Below are 20736 nucleotides of genomic sequence, written 5' to 3'. Positions count from 1 at the left end.
GTAGTGAGTTTATTTCTGGGCCAACAGTTCTTTTGAGTCCCAATTTCAATGTCAAACAGTTCCTTATGTGTACATGTCAGCACTGACATTACAGTTCTGGATGGTGGAGAAATGGTGGTAATGCAGGTCCGACCCTCTCCGGTTTGGTCCTGGGCAACCTGCAGTGACGCACAGCTGCTGACTGCTTGTATGGCAAGGCGTCATCAGCGTCTTCCATCTCTGGACTGTTTCTCTTCTGTCTTCATGGCTGGAGCACTCCTGTCAATTCCTCTCTGTTTCAGGAATCCACATGGTCTTGGAGTTGTTTTCTGAAAATATACTAACATATTCTCGACCAAAAGTTAATAAAGGAATCTTTTCTATAAATTTGACTTGGGGTCCTTTTTCATTTTTTGCCCAAACTATTTTCCTTTGGCTTGTTTTGACACCATGTGTGTTTTTCATGGGTGTCTTGTTGTTAGCATTACAAATGAAAGTTAATTTTCTAAAGTAAAAATTTTCTAGATGTAATTTACTTACAGGATATTTTTCCTTACATGATATTCTTCTACTATCCCCCCATTTTTGATTTAAATATTAGGAGACTTTTGGAAATTTTATCACGTAGTCTTGATAGCTTTTAAATTTTAATTTTTTGCACCAAAATATGACTGTTTTAGGTTCATTACATGTTATGCAATTTTACCATGAGATGAACAACCAATAAAAATTTTAGTTATCACTTTAGGAACAGCTTTTTGTCCAGTACAATTAATTTTTCTAGAATATTCGCTTATTTCAATTAGCCAGGGTAGCTGAATGGATAAGAAAACATGACCCATATATTTGCTGTCTACAAGAGACCCACCTCAGAGCAAAGGATTCACACAGACTGAGAGCGAAGGGATGGAAAAACATTTTTCAGGCAAATGGAAATGAGAAAAAAGCTGGGGTTGCAATACTTATATCTGATAAAATAGACCTCAAAGTAAAGGCCATAATAAGAGATAAGGAAGGCCACTACATAATATTAAAAGGAGCAATTCAACAAGAAGATATAACTCTGGTAAACATATATGCACCCAATGCAGGAGCACCCAAATACATAAAAAATCTCCTGGAAGATATCAAGGGAGAGATCAACAACAATACAATCATAGTAGGGGACTTTGATACACCACTGACATCACTGGATAAATCCCCTAGTCAAAAAATCAGCAAAGAAACAGCAATTCTAAATGACAGACTAGATCAGATGGACCTAATTGACATCTTCAGAGCATTTCACCCCAAAGCCACGGAATATATGTTCTTCACAAGTGCACATGGGACATTTTCAAAAATAGACCACTATTGGGTCACAAGCAAATTCTCTCCAAATTCAAAAATATTGAAATCATATCAAGCATTTTCTCAGACCACAATGGCATAATATTAGAAATAAACTACAATAAAAACATTCCAAAAAATTCAAACACTTGGAAGCTGAATAGCATGCTACTAAACAATGATTGGGTTATAAATGATATCAAAGAAGAAATTAAAAACATCCTGGAGACTAATGACAATAAAAACACAACATTGCAAATCCTATGGGACACAATGAAAGCAGTTCTGAGAGGGAAGTTTATAGCTCTACAGGCCTACCTCAAAAAACAAGAAAAAATGGTAATAAATCATCTAACTCAACAACTCAAAGAATTAGAAAGAGAGCAACAAGAAAAGCCCACAGTGAGAAGAAGGAAGGAAATAATAAAGATCAGAGCAGAAATGAATGACATAGAGACCAAAAAAAAAAAAAAAAAAAAAAAAACAATACAAAAGATCAACAAAACCAAGAGCTGGTTCTTCGAAAGGATAAACAAGATTGATGAACCTCTAGCCAGGCTCACCAAGAAGCAAAGAGAGAGGACCCAAATAAACAAAATCAGAAATTAAAAAGGTGAAATAACAACAGACCCCACAGAAATAAAAAGGATTGTTAAAAAATACTATGAACAACTCTATTATAACAAACTAGACAACCTGGAGGAAATGGACACATTCCTAGAAAAATACAACCTTCCAAAACTTACTCAGAAAGATTCTAAAAATCTCAATAGGCTGATAACTATGGAAGAAATTGAAGCAGTCATCAAAAAGCTTCCAGCAAACAAAAGCCTGGGGCCAGACGGCTTCACAGGGGAGTTTTACCAAACATTCAAGGAAGAACTAAAAGCTATCCTCCTCAGACTATTACAGAAAATTCAAGAGGAAGGAACACTTCAAAGCTCCTTCTATGAAGCCAGCATCACCCTAATACCAAAACCAGATAAAGATAACACAATGAAAGAGAATTACAGGCCAATATCCCTCATGAACATAGATGCCAAAATTCTCAACAAAATTCTAGCAAATTGAATCCAGCAGTACATCAGAAAGATCATACACCATGACCAAGTAGGATTTATCCCGGGGATGCAAGGATGGTACAATATTCGCAAATCAAAAAACGTGATATATCACATAAACAAATTGAGAGATAAAAATCATATAGTCATATCAATTGATGCAGAAAAAGCATTTGACAAAATCCAGCACCCTTTCTTGATAAAAACTCTCAGCAAGGTGGGAATAGAAGGATCATACCTCAACATAATAAAAGCCATATATGACAAACCTACAGCCAATATCATACTCAATGGGCAAAAACTAAAACCATTTCCCCTAAGAATAGGAACAAGACAGGGATGCCCACTCTCACCACTCCTGTTCAACATAGTGCTGGAAGTACTAGCCATTGTGATCAGACAAGAAGAAGAAATAAAAGGCATCCAATTGAAAAAGAAGAAGTAAATCTTTCTTTCTTTCTTTCTTTCTTTCTTTCTTTCTTTCTTTCTTTCTTTCTCTCTCTCTCTCTCTCTCTCTCTCTCTCTCTCTCTCTTTCTTTCTTTCTTTCTTTCTTTCCCTTCCTTCCTTTCTTCCTTCCTTCCTTCCTTCCTTCCTTCCTTCCTTCCTTCCTTCCTTCCTTCCTTCTTCCTTCCTTTTTTTCTTTTTTCCACTAATCCTCACCTGAAGATATTTTTTTCTATTGATTTTTAGACAGAGTGGGGGAAGGGAGAGAGAGAGGGGAGAGAAACATTGATGTGAGATATACATTGGTTGGCTGCCTCCAGCACATGCTCCTACCAGGGTGTAGTCCCATTTATTTGTTTTTGCATTTACTTCCCTTCCTTGGGGTCAAATTCATAAAATCTCTAAGACCAGGTCCATAAGTTTAGTACCTCTGTTTTCCTCTAAGTAATTTATTATTTCAGATCTTATACAGTGGAATCTCAGTTTTGGAACTTAATTCATTCTGGAAGGCTGTTCAAGAAGTGATTTGTTAAAAAACCGAACCATTTTTTCCCATTAGAAATAATGTAAATTAAATTAATCCTTTCCAGACCCCCAAATGATTCCGTTTTAATCTTTCTTATATACAGTACATGTCTATTGTACTGTTGAATCTATAAATAAAACTTTAAAAACAAAAAGGACATGAAATGTAAATGATAACTTAGCAAAAAGGGAATGAAATGTATAGTAAAATGGTGACTTATTGTACATATCCTATCTAATAATAGACAAATATGCAAATTGACCATACCTCCGACACGCCCACAAGCCACGCCCACCATCCAATCAGAGCGAGTATGCAAATTAACCCAAACCAAGATGGCTACAGCCACAGAGAGCAAGGTTTCCTAGGTAACAGAGGAAGCCAAGCTTTCCGCCTGCCCTTGCCAGGCCTAAGCCTCCACTCAAGCTACAAAGTTTCAATTATAGAAGGTAAACAAATTCAAACAAATGGCGGCAGAATGGAGATGAGAGAGCAGGCCAGGGTTGCCGCCGGCAACAGGGGAAGCAAAGCTTTCCACACACCCTGGCTGGGCCCACCCGCTTAAGGCAACAAAGTTTCAATTATAACCCCAACACAAATGGCTGCGGGCCTCGGAGGGAGCCCCAGGCTTGGCTCTGCTCCAGGCTACAAAGTTTCAATTGTAGAAGGAAAATAAATTCCAGATACCAGGGCCTCTGCTTGCGTTGCCAGGGGGCGTGGCCCGCCTGCAAACCACCACAGGCCCCTCTCTCAGGCTGCCCCACGCCCCAAGGGAACCCCACCCTGATCAGGGACACCCTTCAGGGCAAAGCAGGGGTGGGTGGCCCCCACCCCTGTACCAGGCCTCTATCCTATCTAATAAAAGAGTACCATGCAGATTGATCATCACTGCAACACACAATATAGCTGCCCCCATGTGGTCAAAGATCCTGCCCCCATGTGGACACAAGATGGCCACCACAAGATGGCCAGCAGGAGAGGGCAGTTGGGAGGCACCCGGCCTGCAAGGGAGGGCAGTTGAGAAGGACCAGGCCTGCAAGGGAGGGCAGTTGGAGGTGATCAACCCTGCAGGAGAGGGTATTTAGGGGTAACCAGTCATGTCAGTTGCACCCCGGCCCAGGAGTGCAGAGGTGTTGTCATTTCCTGGCTTACCTTTGTCTAGGTTCCGGAAGAGGGCTTTGAGATGTGGAACCAGTCTAGCACCGGAAAAGAGGAAATGAAATAGACCTGGGCCCTCCCAAGCTCCTTTAATCTTAAGTTTTCCGGTGAACCCCCCTTGTATATGGGAGTATAAATAAATGTGCTGCGTGGCTCAGGGAGTCGTCTGTCTCTCCAGCAGAAGAGGTCAGCGACCCACCCGGCACCCAGCTTGCATCTACTTCTGTGTCTCTTTATTTCTTTATTTCTCAATCCCTGGACGCCTCTATCAAGAACCAGTTTCATCTCTCTCCGTGCTGGCCACGGAAAAGGGAGATCCCCGCCGCATCAGGCCCCCGCATATTGGTGCCCAACGAGAGGCAAGAGGCAAGGGATCGCTCCTAGAAGTGTGCGCGCACCACAGACTTAAGGTAAGGAGTGGATTGTGTAAAATTTGAATTAGCCGGGTGTAAAATGTGGGTAATCCTTAAAAATGCTTTAAACTATGCTCATAGCTCAAAGATGCTGTTAAGCATAGTCAGATTCTTGATTTCTTTCTTAAGTTTTGTTGATGAAACCTGGGAAAAGGTTAGAAAGTAGTTGTGTGACCAATACTCAGCAAAAGTCCAGAAAAAATTCCTATTTTAATTGGTGATGGCCTTGATTCAGCACAGGAGAGCTTAATAATGTCTATGTGGGGTGCAGTGGAAGGGTGCAAGTCTCTAAGAATACCATCTGCACCTCCTCTGCCTCCATGTGTAAACTACTTATAACCAGGTAGAAAAGGATAAAAGGAATTTCTCAGCAACTGCCAATAATTCTTTTATCTTAAAACTCTTTTTCTTTCCTTAAAAAATAAAAAATATATAAAAATTGAAAAAGTAAATAAAATAAAAACAGTAGATGCCAGACCATTACTGAAACTTCCCCTGAAGAAACAAGGAGGTGGGGGAAAGGCCACTTTGAGAGGCCTCATCTTCGCCATCTTTATCTTATTTTCCAGCTAATGACTTAAAGCTTTTACAAATTCATAAATGCATCCGGGATTTCTGTGCACATGTAAAGGGAAAAGGCCAGTTTAAAAACGAGTGCGCATAGTTTTGAGCTGAACTTGACTTTTTGCTGTGTACGGAATAAAAACCCGAGACTGTTTTGGCCTTAAAAATGGCAAAGATGAACCAGAGAAAGAAATACAGGCCAGTTTCCCAAGACATCTAAACTAACTCTTGAAATTTCCCACCAGAGGCAAGTAAATAGCAGGAAGAAAATAGTCAAGTTTACATATGAATGGCTGAGAGTTTGCTTCTTGCCTTCCCCAGCAGGAAAATTGTGACCATTTTGAAATTTAGAGGCTGGTCCAGGCCTATCGGCTGGAAATTCAAAAGAACTTGGAAGTTTACTAAATTAAATGATAAATTTAAATGATCTAAATGTATTGAATTGTTATAATACTGAAATGTTGATCTGAGTATGCATTGCATGAAACCTAGAGGTCAGAATTGAAGCTCTTAATTGATTATGTCTTGTATTTATTCTTAGAAATATAAAGTGTTATTGTGTTATTAATCTAGGACATGCTAAAAATATTTGACTGGCCAACTCTAAAAGTTTAAATTTGATATATTAAGATAATTATAAAAAAGTATTATAATCTTTAAATCATATACGGATATATATATATATTTGATGGTTTTTTTACCATGTTAAAATTTCAAGGTCTTAACAGAGATGATTGTTGGAAAGCTCCAAGGGCCCGGAGTAATACAAGAAATTTATCCTCTCTTCTTAAAGGAAATCTTTTTAGAAAAAGATCTAATATACTTGAAATTGCATGGAAAGCCTTATCAAATAAAAATTAATAAATATACTTTAAATGTTATGAAGGTTTTGGCCCCAAAAATGGCAAAACAGAGTAACTAAATAATTGACAGCCAGTTTGAAATTGGATTGCCATGGCCTAGAGCAAAGGACATCCTTACATGATATTATTCTACAATGTCATTATAGTTTTTGATATTTTACAACAGCATATACCAAACAAACTTACAAACTAATTCTTTGAATGATTGGCAGCAATTTAAAAAGGACATGAAAGGATTTAATCCCTTCCACTGTGTGGAAGGCCCCTTGGGAAGGCAATTGAGCATTCTATATTGGTCCTTTTTGCCAAGAGGGACCCTCCCACAGCTGTTGCCTGAGTTTTCAGTTCATGCTGAGGTTGAAGCCTCGTGATGGCTGGTACCACGGATCTGTCTCTCGCACAATGGCATGAGCTGGGCCCTCCATGGAGAAGAAACCTGGGTTCCCCAAGATATGTGATCAATGCCAGGGCCCCGCCAGCGGGCGAGGGGATCCCAAGGCAGGTGCTGGGCATGGAGGCCATAGGGGCATAGGCTACCAAGGAGACAAAACTGAACCTCACATCACCCTGCTTGGCCCCGGAGGATGGCTGGTTAGTCAAAGACGGGTAAGATTCCTCAAGGGAGGAACAACCTAAGACAGGCACAGTCGCAAGGGGCCATCAGGAGAGAATTTGGGGGTCAACAGAGGTGGGGCACAGAACCTCACCCCCCCAACATTGCAGGGGCTTGAACACTCGCCCCTTCTGAGGGAGGTCTCCTGCCCCATGGCTGCTTCGTGCTTCCCATGCCCAGCTCAGATCGGGACCCAGGCAACATACAGAGACTTGGCCCAGCTCAAATCGGAAAGAGACCCATATAACAGAGAGACATGGCCCAGCTTGGATTGGGACCCAGGCAACAGAGAGTTGGCCCATGGCAGCTGCCCTATGTCTAAATCCAGCCTAAATCCAGGAGTGCTCAGGGCTTTCTCAAGGATGCAAATAAACCTTTCCATTAACATTTACAGGATAAACTAAGATTGTTGTTAAGAGTATTAAAATTTTGACAGTAAAATAGTCAAATTTTCAGGTTAATTTAAATTGGCTAAATGAAATAATTGAATATTCAAGAAAATTTAATTGTGCAAAAGGCTGTTTCCTAAAGTATTAACTAAAATTTCTATTGGTAGTTCATTTCATGGTAAAATTACTTAACATGTAATGAACCTAAAAGCAGTCATATTTTTGTGCAAAAAATTAAAACTTAAAGTGATCAAGACTGCATTATAAAAATTTTGCAAAAGCCTCCTAATAATTAAATAAAAAAAAGGGGGGGTAGTGGAAAAATATTATGTAAGGAAAAATATCCAGAAAAATTTTTACTTTGAAAACTAATTTTCATTTATAATACTAAGAGCAGGACACCTATGAAAAAACACACTTGGTATCAGAATAAGCCAAAGGAAAATCATTTTGGGCAAAAATGAAAAAAATCCCAAGTCAAATTTATAGAAAGGATTGCTTTACTAACTTTTGGTCGAGAATATGTTTGTATATTTTCAGAAAACAACTCCAAGACCTTGTGGATTCCTGCAGGAGAGGAATTGACAGGAATGCTCCAGCCATGAAGACAAGAGGAGAAACAGTCCAGGGATGGAAGACGCTGATGACGCCTTGCCATGCTAGCAGTCAGCAGCTGTGCATCACTGCAGGATGCCCAAGACCAAACCAGAGATGGTCGGGCCTGCATCGCCACCATTTGTCCACCATCCAGATATCATTGCTGACATGTACACATGAGGAATTATTGGACATTGAAATTGGGAATCAAACATTTTTTCATTCTTATATGTTTATTTCTGGTCTGTAAATGCAAGATTTAAAATAAAAAAAAAATTAAAAATGGGGGAGATGTAGAGGGCCCCCTGGGAAGACACATGGATATTCTTTAGATTGCTGTTGACTAAGCCCAAGATATTTGACAGAGTCATGTCAGTTGCACCCCGGCCCAGGAGTGCAGAGGTGTTGTCATTTCCTGGCTTACCTTTGTCTAGGTTCCGGAAGAGGGCTTTGAGATGTGGAACCAGTCTAGCACCGGAAAAGAGGAAATGAAATAGACCTGGGCCCTCCCAAGCTCCTTTAATCTTAAGTTTTCCGGTGAACCCCCCTTGTATATGGGAGTATAAATAAATGTGCTGCGTGGCTCAGGGAGTCGTCTGTCTCTCCAGCAGAAGAGGTCAGCGACCCACCCGGCACCCAGCTTGCATCTACTTCTGTGTCTCTTTATTTCTTTATTTCTCAATCCCTGGACGCCTCTATCAAGAACCAGTTTCATCTCTCTCCGTGCTGGCCACGGAAAAGGGAGATCCCCGCCGCATCAGGCCCCCGCAGTATCTTATCAAATGCTTTTTCTGCATCTATTGATAAGATCATGGGATTTTTAGCCTTTATTTTGTCAATGTGGTATATCACATTGATCAATGGGCACATGTTGAGCCATCCTGTGCCCCTGGAATGAACCCTACTTGGTCGTGATGTATTTGTGTTGTTTTTTTTTAATGTATTGTTTTTGTATTCAATTTACTAGCATTTTGTTTAGGATTTTTGCATCTGTATACTTAATTTTATCAGTATTCGCCATATGTGTCTTTTCTATTTTAAGAACCATTATCATATGACACATTCTTATTTCAAAATTGAAAATGTGTATTGCTAATGAAGACACTGCAATTTCTGTGTCTAACATCCACTCTTCTTCATCCAGATTTGGAGATAAAGAGGCCTCTTGCCAACATTTTGCTACTTTCTGCTAAGGTCAGGTAGATGCACAAGTCCTCTCAGAAACAATCTTTTCATAAATAATCTAGCCCCTGCTTATCTCTACAACTACCTTTAGTTTCTAGAACATTCCAGGGGCTTTCTTTTTTCCATCTTAGGGGTTTTGCTCATGTTGTTCATTTGATCAGAAATGTTCTTCCAAGCTCTCCTTATAATATCTTTCCTCTCATCCTGCAGGTCTCAGTTCAGTATCTCCCACTTAGGGAGGCCTTTTATTGTCATTCTCAGCAGGTTCCTTTTCTGTTCATCTTTTACTAAGTTCTCTTTTTATACCTTTTATAGAATTTTACATATTCTAATTATTTATTTCTTTATTGTCTGTATTTGTACATTTGTATTTTCTGTGATACCAAGGATCATATATGTTTTGCTAAAAACTTTATACTGGGTACCAAGCGCATGATTAGTATAAATAAAATTTAATTAAGTGAATAAATGTGGATTAAAAAGCCCAAGGCATTGACCATCTTAAAAGGCGATAATTCATGAATATAAATGATTGCAATATAAGTAAATATATACCAAATGCCATATAAAGGACAAGCTAATTTTCCTGGGAACATATAGTGTAGAAATATGTGAGGGCAACATTAAAGAGTATTTGATGGGAACTACAACCAAGATGGCGACATAGGTAAACACCTGAATTTGCTGCCGCGCACAACCATATCAAAACTACAACTAAAAGACAAAACAAATACCATCCAGAACCACGGGAAGGCTGGCTGAGTGGAAATTCTACAACTAGAAGGGAAGAGAAAAGCGCATTGAGTCCAGTAGGAGGTGTGGAGGTGTGGAGGTATGGAGGCTGACAGGCAGCCATTGCTGTTTGCTCCACCCTGGTAATTCCCTGAGACCCCACCCTACCCAATTTACAACCCCACCCAAGCTGTGTGCAGAGGCTTTTGCATATGAATGGACTGGCCTTTTGCAATCTAAAATGACCTAACAAACTGTAGCTGGGTCAGAGAGCCCCAGAGATTCCAAAAAAAAGGCCCAAGGCTCCACAGCAGCTTGCATTGCTTCACAGCTGGGCCTCATCTGGGCACCTCCAAACCCCAAGCAAAGAGGAGGAATCTGCAGATCTCTCTGTAGCTCCTGCTGGGTGGCCTCAGGCAGTGGCTGACTTTGCACCTCCTTGGAGATCCAAGAGCCAGTGTACCCAGTGGTCAGAGTGAGACCATCCAGATTACAACTCTTCACATCCATAAGAGACACACTCAGGGGGCAGACTCAGTGAGCACCAAAGCCCCACTGAAGCAAGTCCTGCCCCATAAGGGTGTCTCCAGCACAGCAGTTCTCCCATTGTAGACACAACTGGTCCGCACAGCCAATGGGCCTGGAGGTCAATTTCTCCCAGTGATACCAACAGCAATCAAGACTTAACTATAACAAGACTGTGCACACAGCCCACAAAAGGGTGCACCAAGTGTATCCACCTCAGCTAATCAGGGAGGCTGAGCCACTGGGCCCTATAGGACACATAGCACACAAGACTACTCTATCAACACAGGGAAGCAGCCAAAATACAAAGACAAAGAAACAGGTCACAAATGAAAGAAATGGAGGAAAGCAAACTACTGGATATAGAGTTCAAAACCACAGTTATAAGGTTACTCAAGAATCTTCTAGAAACCTCTGAGAAATATAGTGAGACCCTAAAGGATATGAAAAAGGACCAATTAGAAATTAAGCATACACTGACTGAAATAAAGAATATTATACAGAGATCCAACAGCAGACTAGAGGATCCCAAGAACCAAGTCAAAGATTTGAAATACAAAGAAAGAAAAAACACACAACCGGGAAAGCAAAAAGAAAAAAGAATCCAAAAATATGAAGATAGTGCAAGGAGCCTCTGGGACAATTTCAAGCGTATCAACATCTGAATTATAGGGGTGCCAGAAGTAGAGAAAGAACAAGATATTGAAAACCTATTTGAAGAAATAGTGACAGAAAACTTTCCCTACCTGGTGAAAGAAATAGAGTTACAAGTCCAGGAAGCACAGAGAACCCCAAACAAAAAGAATCCAAAGAGGACCACACCAAGACACATCATAATTAAAACGCCAAGGGTAAAAGACAAAGAGAGAATCTTGAAAGTAGCAAGAGAAAAACAGTTAGTTACCTACAAGGGAGTACCCATACGACTGTCAGCTGATTTCTCAACAGAAACTATGTAGGCCAGAAGGGAGTGGCAAGAAATATTCAAAGTGATGAACAGCAAGAATCTACAACCTAGATTACTCTACCCAGCAAAGCTATCATTTAGAATTGAAGGTCAGATAAAGAGCTTCACAGACAAGAAAAAGCTAAAGGAGTTCATCACCGCCAAACCAGTATTATATGAAATGCTGTAGGGTATTCTTTAAGAAGAGGAAGAAGAAGAAAAAGGTAAAGATAAGAATTATGAACAACAAAGTGACAACAAATACATATCTATCAACAAGTGAATCTAAAAAACAAGTGAATAAAAAATCTGACGAACAGAATAAACTGGTGAATATAATAGAATCAGGGGCATAGAAAGGGAGTGGACTGACAATTCTCGGGGAGAAGGGGGCGTGGGGGGTGTGGGAATAGACTGGACAAAATCGTACACTTATGGATGAGGACAGTGGGGGTTGGGTAACGGCAGGGGGTTGAGTAGGAACCGGGTGGAGGGAAGCTATGGGGGGAAAAAAGAGGAACAACTGTAATAATCTGAACAATAAAGATTTATTTAAAAAAATAAATTTAAAAAAAACAACCCCACACACTACCCGCCTGCTCTAGGCAGACCAGCTCAGGGCCAGGTCCCCCCCGCACCCCCTCAAAAAAAAAGAGTATTTGATGTTTATATTGAGCCTTAAACTTGATAGGCAGTGATGGAAAAGAAGACATTACAAGCAAAAACAACTGTACAAGTAAATGCATGGAAATTGAAAAGTTCTATTAGGTATAACCAAGATATAAAGCAGGTTAGGACAGTAGAATTTATAGAAAGATAAGATAAACTGTGATCAAATCAGAGGGAGATCTGAATTTGAGGGTTTTGCACTTTGTTCGGTAGTAAAGAAAAAATTATTTCAAATTTTAAGCTGGATAGTGACATATTCAACAGGAAGTGTAAACTCAACAAGAGAAATTGAGAGAGGATAATACAGACCAGAAGGGTGACACTGGGGATAAAATAATAGATGACCAGAGGTTCCAACCTGGCCTTCTTGAAATGGTAGAATCCATCGAAATTTCTCCAGGGATACAGAAGTCCTCCTGCATGTTTATGTAAGTATTTTAGTGTAAGAAGATTTTCAAGAGAGAGAGTGCATAGCTTTTTCATAAATCTCAATTGAGTCTCTAATCTCACAATGTAAAGGAGGCTGGCTTACTTGTATCTAGTTTTCTCTTCTGGGGATACTTGGTGCTTATCCATGGTCTTGGTCTTTCCTGCTTTGTCTGAATCATTTTGTAGAGTAAGGCACTCTACCTAAGTTAGTTACAGCTACAAAAGAACACTCATTAAATACAACTATAACGTATATATATCATTCATACTTATTTGTTTCCATCCAGAAGAGAGTATTTTTTTTCTTCTCACTGATCTTAGCTTTTGAATCCAAGGCTAGAAATTCATATTCAGTGGATTAAATATATCCACTAGCCTTTTTAAAACTAACCTCCTCTTGACCTTATTATGAGATTTATAAATTTTGTTCCATACCTCTAATACAAATTACTTCTTAAAGGGCATGTGCAAATACTCTAACCATATATCCATAAAATATAACCATTTTTTAACACATAGCTTAATGAATCCTAAAAGCAGGTTTCTAAACAAAAAATCAAAGTACCTCAGATTTCTATTCTGAAGTTTATTTAACTCTTATAGATTTTCAGGAATTGTTTATTTTCTACTAAGGGGATTTCAATTGGTAATGGTTTCTTGCCATAGTTTTCCTAGGTGTGAATATTAGCCATGAAGCCTGTTTTCTCAGTCACTGAAAGCATAATTTAGAAATGTTGGTATTGATCTGTTCTTGCAGTGCAGGCTCTGGCACCCCAGTCAGGCAATCTCTCTTACAGGACTCAAGCATTCATTCCCTTAGCTGTTGGTAGCTGGTTGATTTCAGGTCTTTCCCTAGACAATGAGAATTCCTCCAGCCATGCTTCACCCATAGTACAAGAAGTCCACAAGCCAAGAGGACATGCTCATATGGAGTGCATGCCCCTCCTTCCGTACTACTCCATGGCTACTCAGGGCCTTGAAATCCCTGCCCAAACAGACCAAATCTCACTTCCTTAGTAGGAAGTAGTATAATTATGACAATTATTCCATGTTTCTGTAAATTTGATAGAAGAGGTTTTTGTATTTGTTTGTTTGTTTTACTTAGTATAACTTCCCAGAGATTAATCCAGGAAGTTGTAAGTATTAATAGTTCATTTTTAGTACAGAGTAGTATTTTCCAGTATGAGGCATTACTAGTAGAGTTTGTTTAATCATTTTAGGATATGAGTTGCTTCCTTTTTTGCGTCATTATTAATAAAGTTGCTGTAAACATTTGTGTATGGGTTTTCATGTGAACATAAATTTCCATTTTTCTGGAGCAAATGCCTAAGAGTGCAAATGATAGATCACATAATAATTACATGTTTAGTTTTTTAAAATTATATTTTATTTTGATTGTTGACATTATTACAGATGCTCCCCATTTTCACCCCCTTTACTCCCCTGCACCCAGACCCGGCCACCCCCTCCTTCTGGCCCTCACCCCATTGTTGTCTGTGTTATTTGGCTATGCATATATGTTATTTGGCTTTTCTCTTCTCTTTTTGCATCCCGTCTGCCCCACCCACCTCCCCTCTGACATCTGTCAGTCTGTATATTTACACAATGGAATACTACGTGGCTATAAAATAAAAGGAACTCTTACCTTTTGCAACAGCAGGAATAGACCTGGACATTATAATGCTAAGTGAAATAAGCCAGTCAGAAGAAAGACAAATACCATATGATCTCACATGTGGAATCTAATGAACAAAATAAACTGGTGTACATGCTTAGTTTCATAAGAAACTGCCAAACTGTCTTCCAGATTGGCTGCACCATATTACATTTACACCAGCATTGTATGAACGATGCAGTTTCACATCCTCATCAACAGTTGGTGTTATCACTATTTTTATTTTAGCCATTCTGATATGAATATAGTAATTATCTCATCATGGTTTTAATTTGCATTCCCTAATAGCTAATGAAGTTGGACATCTTTTCAACTGCTTATTTGCCATCTGTATATTTTCTTCAGTAAAATGTCTGTTCATGTTTTTTGCCCATTTCTAATTGGATTATTTATTTTTTCACTGTTGATTGTTTAGAGTTCTTTATATATTATTCCAGATATTAGTTCTTTGTCAGATATGTGGTCTGCAAATATTTTTCCCAGTCTATAATTTATCTTTTTCATCCTCTTAGGAAGAACTTGTGCAGAGTAAAAGTATTTAATTTTGATGAGGTCCAAAATATCAGATTTTCCTTCTATAAATTGTGCTTTTAGTGTCAAGTCTAAGAATTTCTTTGCCTAGAATTTGAAGATTTTCTCTTATGTTTTTCCTAAATAATTTATAGCTTTATGTTTCATTTATTTTCAATATGTTTTATTGATTTTTTTACAGAGAGGAAGGAATAGGGATAGTTAGAAACATCAATGAGAGAGAAACATCGATCAGCTGCCTCCTGCACACCCTCTACCGGGGATGTGCCTGCAACTGAGGTACATGCCCTTAACTGGAATCGAACCTGGGACCCTTCAGTCCGCAGGCCAATGCTCTATCCACTGAGCCACACTGGTTAGGACTAGCTTTATGTTTTATATTTAATGTCTATGATATATTTTGAGTTAGTTTTTGTATAAAGTGTGAGGTTTCAGTTGATGTCCACTGAATTAGCTTTTGCAAAGATAAGTTGGCCATATCTGTGTGAGCCCATTTATGTGTTTTCTATCCTATTTCATTGATCTAGATGTCTACCCCTTCACCAATATCATACTGTCTTGATTAATATATCTATATTGTAAGCCTTAGATATAAGGTAGAGATATGTCTCCAATTTTATTCTTCTTTTTCAAGAATGAATTAGTAGGGGTAGAGGGATGGGTGGAAGTGGAAGAAGACATAGAGAGGATAAATGGTGATGGAAAAAAATAAAAATAAAAAAGAATGAATTAGCTATGCTAGGCCTGTACCTTCCAATATAAATTTTAGAATAAGTTTGTCTATATTAGTACAGATTTTTGCATGCTGAGAACTTTTATTTAAAAGTTAATGGTTAAGCATAAAATGTTCCTTTTTTATAGTTACTATCACTAAATAGAAGATAATATTGCAGCTAACAATATAGCAACACCTTTATTAAAAATAAAATATGTGCTATTATTACTACAAATCTGCCATTAAGAATAGAGTATTTGGGACCATGTAAAATTTTGGTAGCATCTTATACACAGTGCCACTTGGTTGAGAATGATTGGAATTAGAAAAGACCTACCATAGTATCTTGTAACCACATGTGCATCATGCTTAGAAAAGTAAAGTGAAACTCAATAGAAGAACATTGTTATTTGAAACTTTCATTGTTCTATTTCATTGGTCTTGTGAGGGGAATGATGTCAGTTAAGATATCCTGCCTTTCCTTGACCTTGGATGAAGAATAAGATACCTCTGGGTTTTCTGTTTTGTCATTGCCACAATACTGTGTCTTCCAGCTTGGAAAGCAATTCAACAACTCTTTTTTTTTTTAAACCACATCCCAAGTATATCTCTCCCAAACAATTTATTTCCCTGATTCTTTTTTTTTCTCTTTAGTCCTCACTCGAGGATGTTTTCCATTGATTTTTAGAGAGTGGAAGGGAGAGGGCGAGACAGAGAGAAACACCAAAGTGAGAGAGAGACACATCGATTGGTTGTCTCCCGCCTGGTCCCTGCAAACGAGGTACGAGGTACGTGCCCTTGACTGGAATTGAACCCGGGACCCTTCAGTCTGCAGGCTGATGATCCACCCACTGAGCAAAACTGTCTAAGGCTTCCCTGATTCTTTTTAATCCCATTGGTGAATGAACCCTGGTTAGAACCTGTAATAGGTAATTTTGGAGGTTGCCTCTCAGCCCACGGCCACATTTCCTTGAAAGCTGCCATGCAGTCCTATTCTTTCCTCTCTCAACTCTAAGGCTGGCCACAGGTGGATGAACTAGAGATGGATGCTTGACCTTGGCTCTTCCTAATCTATTGTATCTCCCAGGAGTTTGGAATCTGAATTAGAACATGCTAGTCATCCTGAAGGCATAACAAGTTGGCAGCCAAGGCTATCACCATTGGGGAAGTCTTTTTTAGCCAACATTTCTGGAATCCACTTTGCCCATTTTCTGTGAGGTCAAAGGTAATAAATACTGAGTTTGTATTTTGCCAAAGGAAAAATGCACTGAAACATAGGTTAAGCCAAGGGAATTTCTCATATGTATAATTTTGCCTCTAAAAATGAGGAGGAAATGAAAAAGTTTTCTTTGAACATGTGAACATGAACAAGGACAAATTATTTCTGGCAAAAATTCCCTAAGGACATATTTCCAAATTGAGAAGTGTGGATGGTTTCTCAGGAGCAAAATGTACTATATGGTGGGTTTTTCTTTGCTTCTGTGCTGTTTTCTCCAACAGATGTGTCTAGTTGTTGTGCAAAGTACAGGAAGATAGATAGATAGATAGATAGATAGATAGATAGATAGATAGATGATAGATAGATAGGTATTAATATATTTTATTGATATATTAATATATTTTATAGAGAGGAAGGGAGAGGGAGAGAGAGATAGAAACATCAGTGATGAGAATCATTGATTGGCTGCCTCCTGCATGCCCCTACTGGGGATTGAGCCCACAACCCAGGCATGTGCTCTGACCAGACATTGAACTTTGACCTCCTGGTTCATAGGTCAACACTCAACTGCTACCACAGCCAGGAAGCTATATAGAGTAAGTGGAAATATGCTTTCAGTGTCCTCTTCTATTTTTACTCTCCCATATCCTCCACATTGTACCTTTATCTTTCATATTTTTTAAGTAAGGCTTTCGTCAGGAGAGGATCTACCAAATACATACTATATATGTATGTAAGAGAGAAAGTGATGTGAGAGGCTGCCTTGTGGCCTTTTCATATACACAATATTCAACAGAGCTTATTTCAAGAAAACTATAATTTAAGACACAAACAAAGCTTTAAAAAAAATGTTGACTATTCAGAGGAAGGCATATAATTATCTAGAAAGTTAAGAGAAAGAATTAGTTCATGCTATCGTCCAGAAGCTGAATTGAGCATCACATAGCAGGGGATGCTGCTGCTCCTAATTCATCTCACAGCTCTTCTTTCTTTCCTTTAACACAAGGAAGATGGATAGGGATTTGGGGTAGGAGGGGAGAGTGGCCCAGGTATTCTTTCTCTGTTTTTGATTTGACATTTTTGGTTGTGTGTCCTTTATTTTTCAATTCGCTCATTTTCAGAAATTTTTGTTCCCTTCCTCCAATGCCACGGGTTTCTGCCCATACCCTCTCCTCTAAGTGGGGAGGGAGCTGAGTCTCCAAGCGAATTTCTCTGCTTCAGAAGGCATCACAAGGAAGCCCACGAACAAACATCACCCTCAGTTTTTCACAATTAAGGCTTGTTAATTGCATGTGTTTCAGTTTCTAACTTTTATGATCTCTCCCTTTTGTCCTTCACACGATTGGTTTAGTAAGGCTGGGATTGCATCCGAATTATTAGGAAAAACTGAACTATTAGCTGGCTGATTACTGCAGACAATGACAAACAGTTCAATTTTCCCCAAAATGAATATATACATATTTTAAAATATTGAATCTGCTTTTATTTTTCTTAATGCTGGAAAAGATTTCCATTTCCCTAGAAGAAAAATATATGTTTGCACCTTATATCAAACCCCTTTAGAAATAAACACAATTTCTACTTAGGTCATGTACCATCTTTGGGTTTACTTGATAAAGATGTAAAAAACAACTGGAGACCATTCTTCACCATTATGGGTAAACTTATGTCAGAAAAATAACAAAAACTACTGTTCATTTAAGGCAGTGGTTGGCAAACTGCGGCTCGCGAGCCACATGCGGCTCACGAGCCACGGTTTGCCGCTCTGTTGACTAATGAGTTTGCTGACCACTGATTTAAGGTAATAATAAATAATGCTTTTTGAACACTTTCTATATGCTGGCTTTCTTTTAAATGCTTAACCTGTAATATCTCATTTGATTTTTACAAAAATCCTGTATGGTATGTTATCCTCAAGTTATCCTTGTCATTTTCCTTGTGTGATCGCTGAAGCACAGAAACATGAGAGTTGTTTAAGATCACACAGCCCAGAGGGACAGAACTAGGAGTTAAATTTAGAGTCCATTTCAGAAAATATGCCTTTAACCTCGATTCCACACTTCCTTTCAGTGATCTGAGGAATGCATAAAGTATTTAAAATATCTCTTTTAAGCAAGAATGTATTGTGTTTAAGAACGGCTGTTAGAGAATTCATTCTCAGCCGCTGCCTTTGCACTTTTGACTTCTAAAACATCTTTTATTATGACCCCATTTACTTGGTTCTTACTCATAAAAGCATGATAAATGCTTCATACTCAATAGTACATGGAGTAAGGAAATGGTACATTTTGATAACAGATGATTGAATATAGTGTATAAGATTATCTACATGAGATGCAACTAGATCAATTATGTCTCTCTCAATCCCAGACTTCTTGTCTTTAAAGCTCCTTTTCTAAAAGCCTCTTTGCCACATCCACATGGATCTCACACACATTGCAAATCCCTTCCATAATGGCCACCACCAGCCTCCACCTTGCGCACAGATCCACATCTGCTTTTTCTTTTCGTTTTCCTTGTCTCTGTTTGCGGAACCACCAATTATCAGGAAAAGAAATTAGAATTATCATAATTTCCTTTCTCCTTTTTGTCAAACATTACCTCTAAAATATTTCATTTCCTCTCTCTCTACCTCTGTACCAAAGCTTTACTTGAAACTCTTTTTCATTTCTCGATTAACCTTCTCTGGTTGTTCTAGGTTGTCATTTCTAATCTACCTTCCAAACAGCCGCCAGATTTTCCTAACATGCAAATCCTATCATACTACTCATTTGCTTTATTTCTTAGCAGCTCCTCCTACCTTCAGGATGAAGTTCAAACTCCTGCTACCCTTCCAGACTTACCTACTCAAATGTACATACACACCTTTTATTTCAATCACACCAATGCACATTCAGTCTCCTATGAGGTCAAATGTTTAATGACTGCTATAATCCCGTGGTTCCCAACCCTACTTAATTAATTGCCTGGTTGACTTCTATTCTTCCCCTGTACAGATCAATCACTACCTCTTTTTAGAAATGTTTTCTCATCAAAATGCCACATCCCCCAACTAGATTAAGTATTCTTTCTATATGCTTCTACTTCCTTCCTACACTCTATTTATTGTTATATATGTTGAAATATCTAATCATCATTTTGATTTATATATTTTTGGAGCATCTTCTCAGTGTAAGGCTTTCAAAGACAGGGACTATGTTCATCATCTCTGTATCCCAGCACCTTGATTTGTGCCTGACACATTGTAAGTGCTCAACACATGCTTGTTGAATTGAACTGGCATTTTAATGCGTGCCCTAAAATTGTGTTTAGCAATAAACAGAAATATTGTTGACTGCCCTGAACAATAAGAACAAATGCAAAGTGACAGAAAATTGAATATAACAGAAAATAACTTTCAGGGCTGTTATGGCTCTTTGCACATTACATCTAATTACCTCCATATTCTATTTCTACATCTATGCTAATTTATAATACAAGCAATGTTCAAAGATTTATGATTATGGGACCTCAAGACTTTGAATCACCAAGCTTCAATTATTTCCAATATATTTTATCCTCTATCACACACATATTTTGTATGCACACGCACACAAGCCAGATTACATCAACCTGAATGTAAAAACTGAATCACAATTATTATAAGTTCATTTTTTTTTCCTCTTCTCTACGCTGCTCTGCAGAAACTTTAGGCTCCTCACAAACTCCTCCTGAATAATTCTGGGAGAACTCAAGCAGGTTCTCAAGTGTGCTGAGGAAACTAGTCATCCTGACTACCTATAGGACCTGCCATGCTTCTCCTGTCCTGCTCCAGCTTGCCCTGGCTCGGCTTGCTGTTGCTGTGGATGTCTTCTGTGTCATAGGGGGTTTTGTGTTCAGCAATATGATATCTGTGCCAATAGTGATAATGCCCAGCCCTCTCCGGTCCAAAAAGACTGTCATTAAAATCAGCTTGAATAACCTATGGCAGAGTAGGCATATGGTTAGGATATTTACAAAATATAGGCATCAAAAATATTTGGTAAATCATTTACTTGTTATTCAAAAATTCATTTATTTTGTTTTCATAGCAAAAACATAATTTGAATTTTTTCCTTACATTTATATAACAATCTGGAATTACTATTATTATTGTTGTTATTATTATTATTATTATTATTATTATTATTATTG

Source organism: Cnephaeus nilssonii (assembly GCF_951640355.1).
Source record: "Cnephaeus nilssonii genome assembly, chromosome: 5".
Lineage (NCBI taxonomy): Eukaryota > Metazoa > Chordata > Mammalia > Chiroptera > Vespertilionidae > Cnephaeus > Cnephaeus nilssonii.
The sequence above is the reverse complement of the archived record's forward strand: the minus strand, read 5'-3'. Positions refer to the sequence as shown.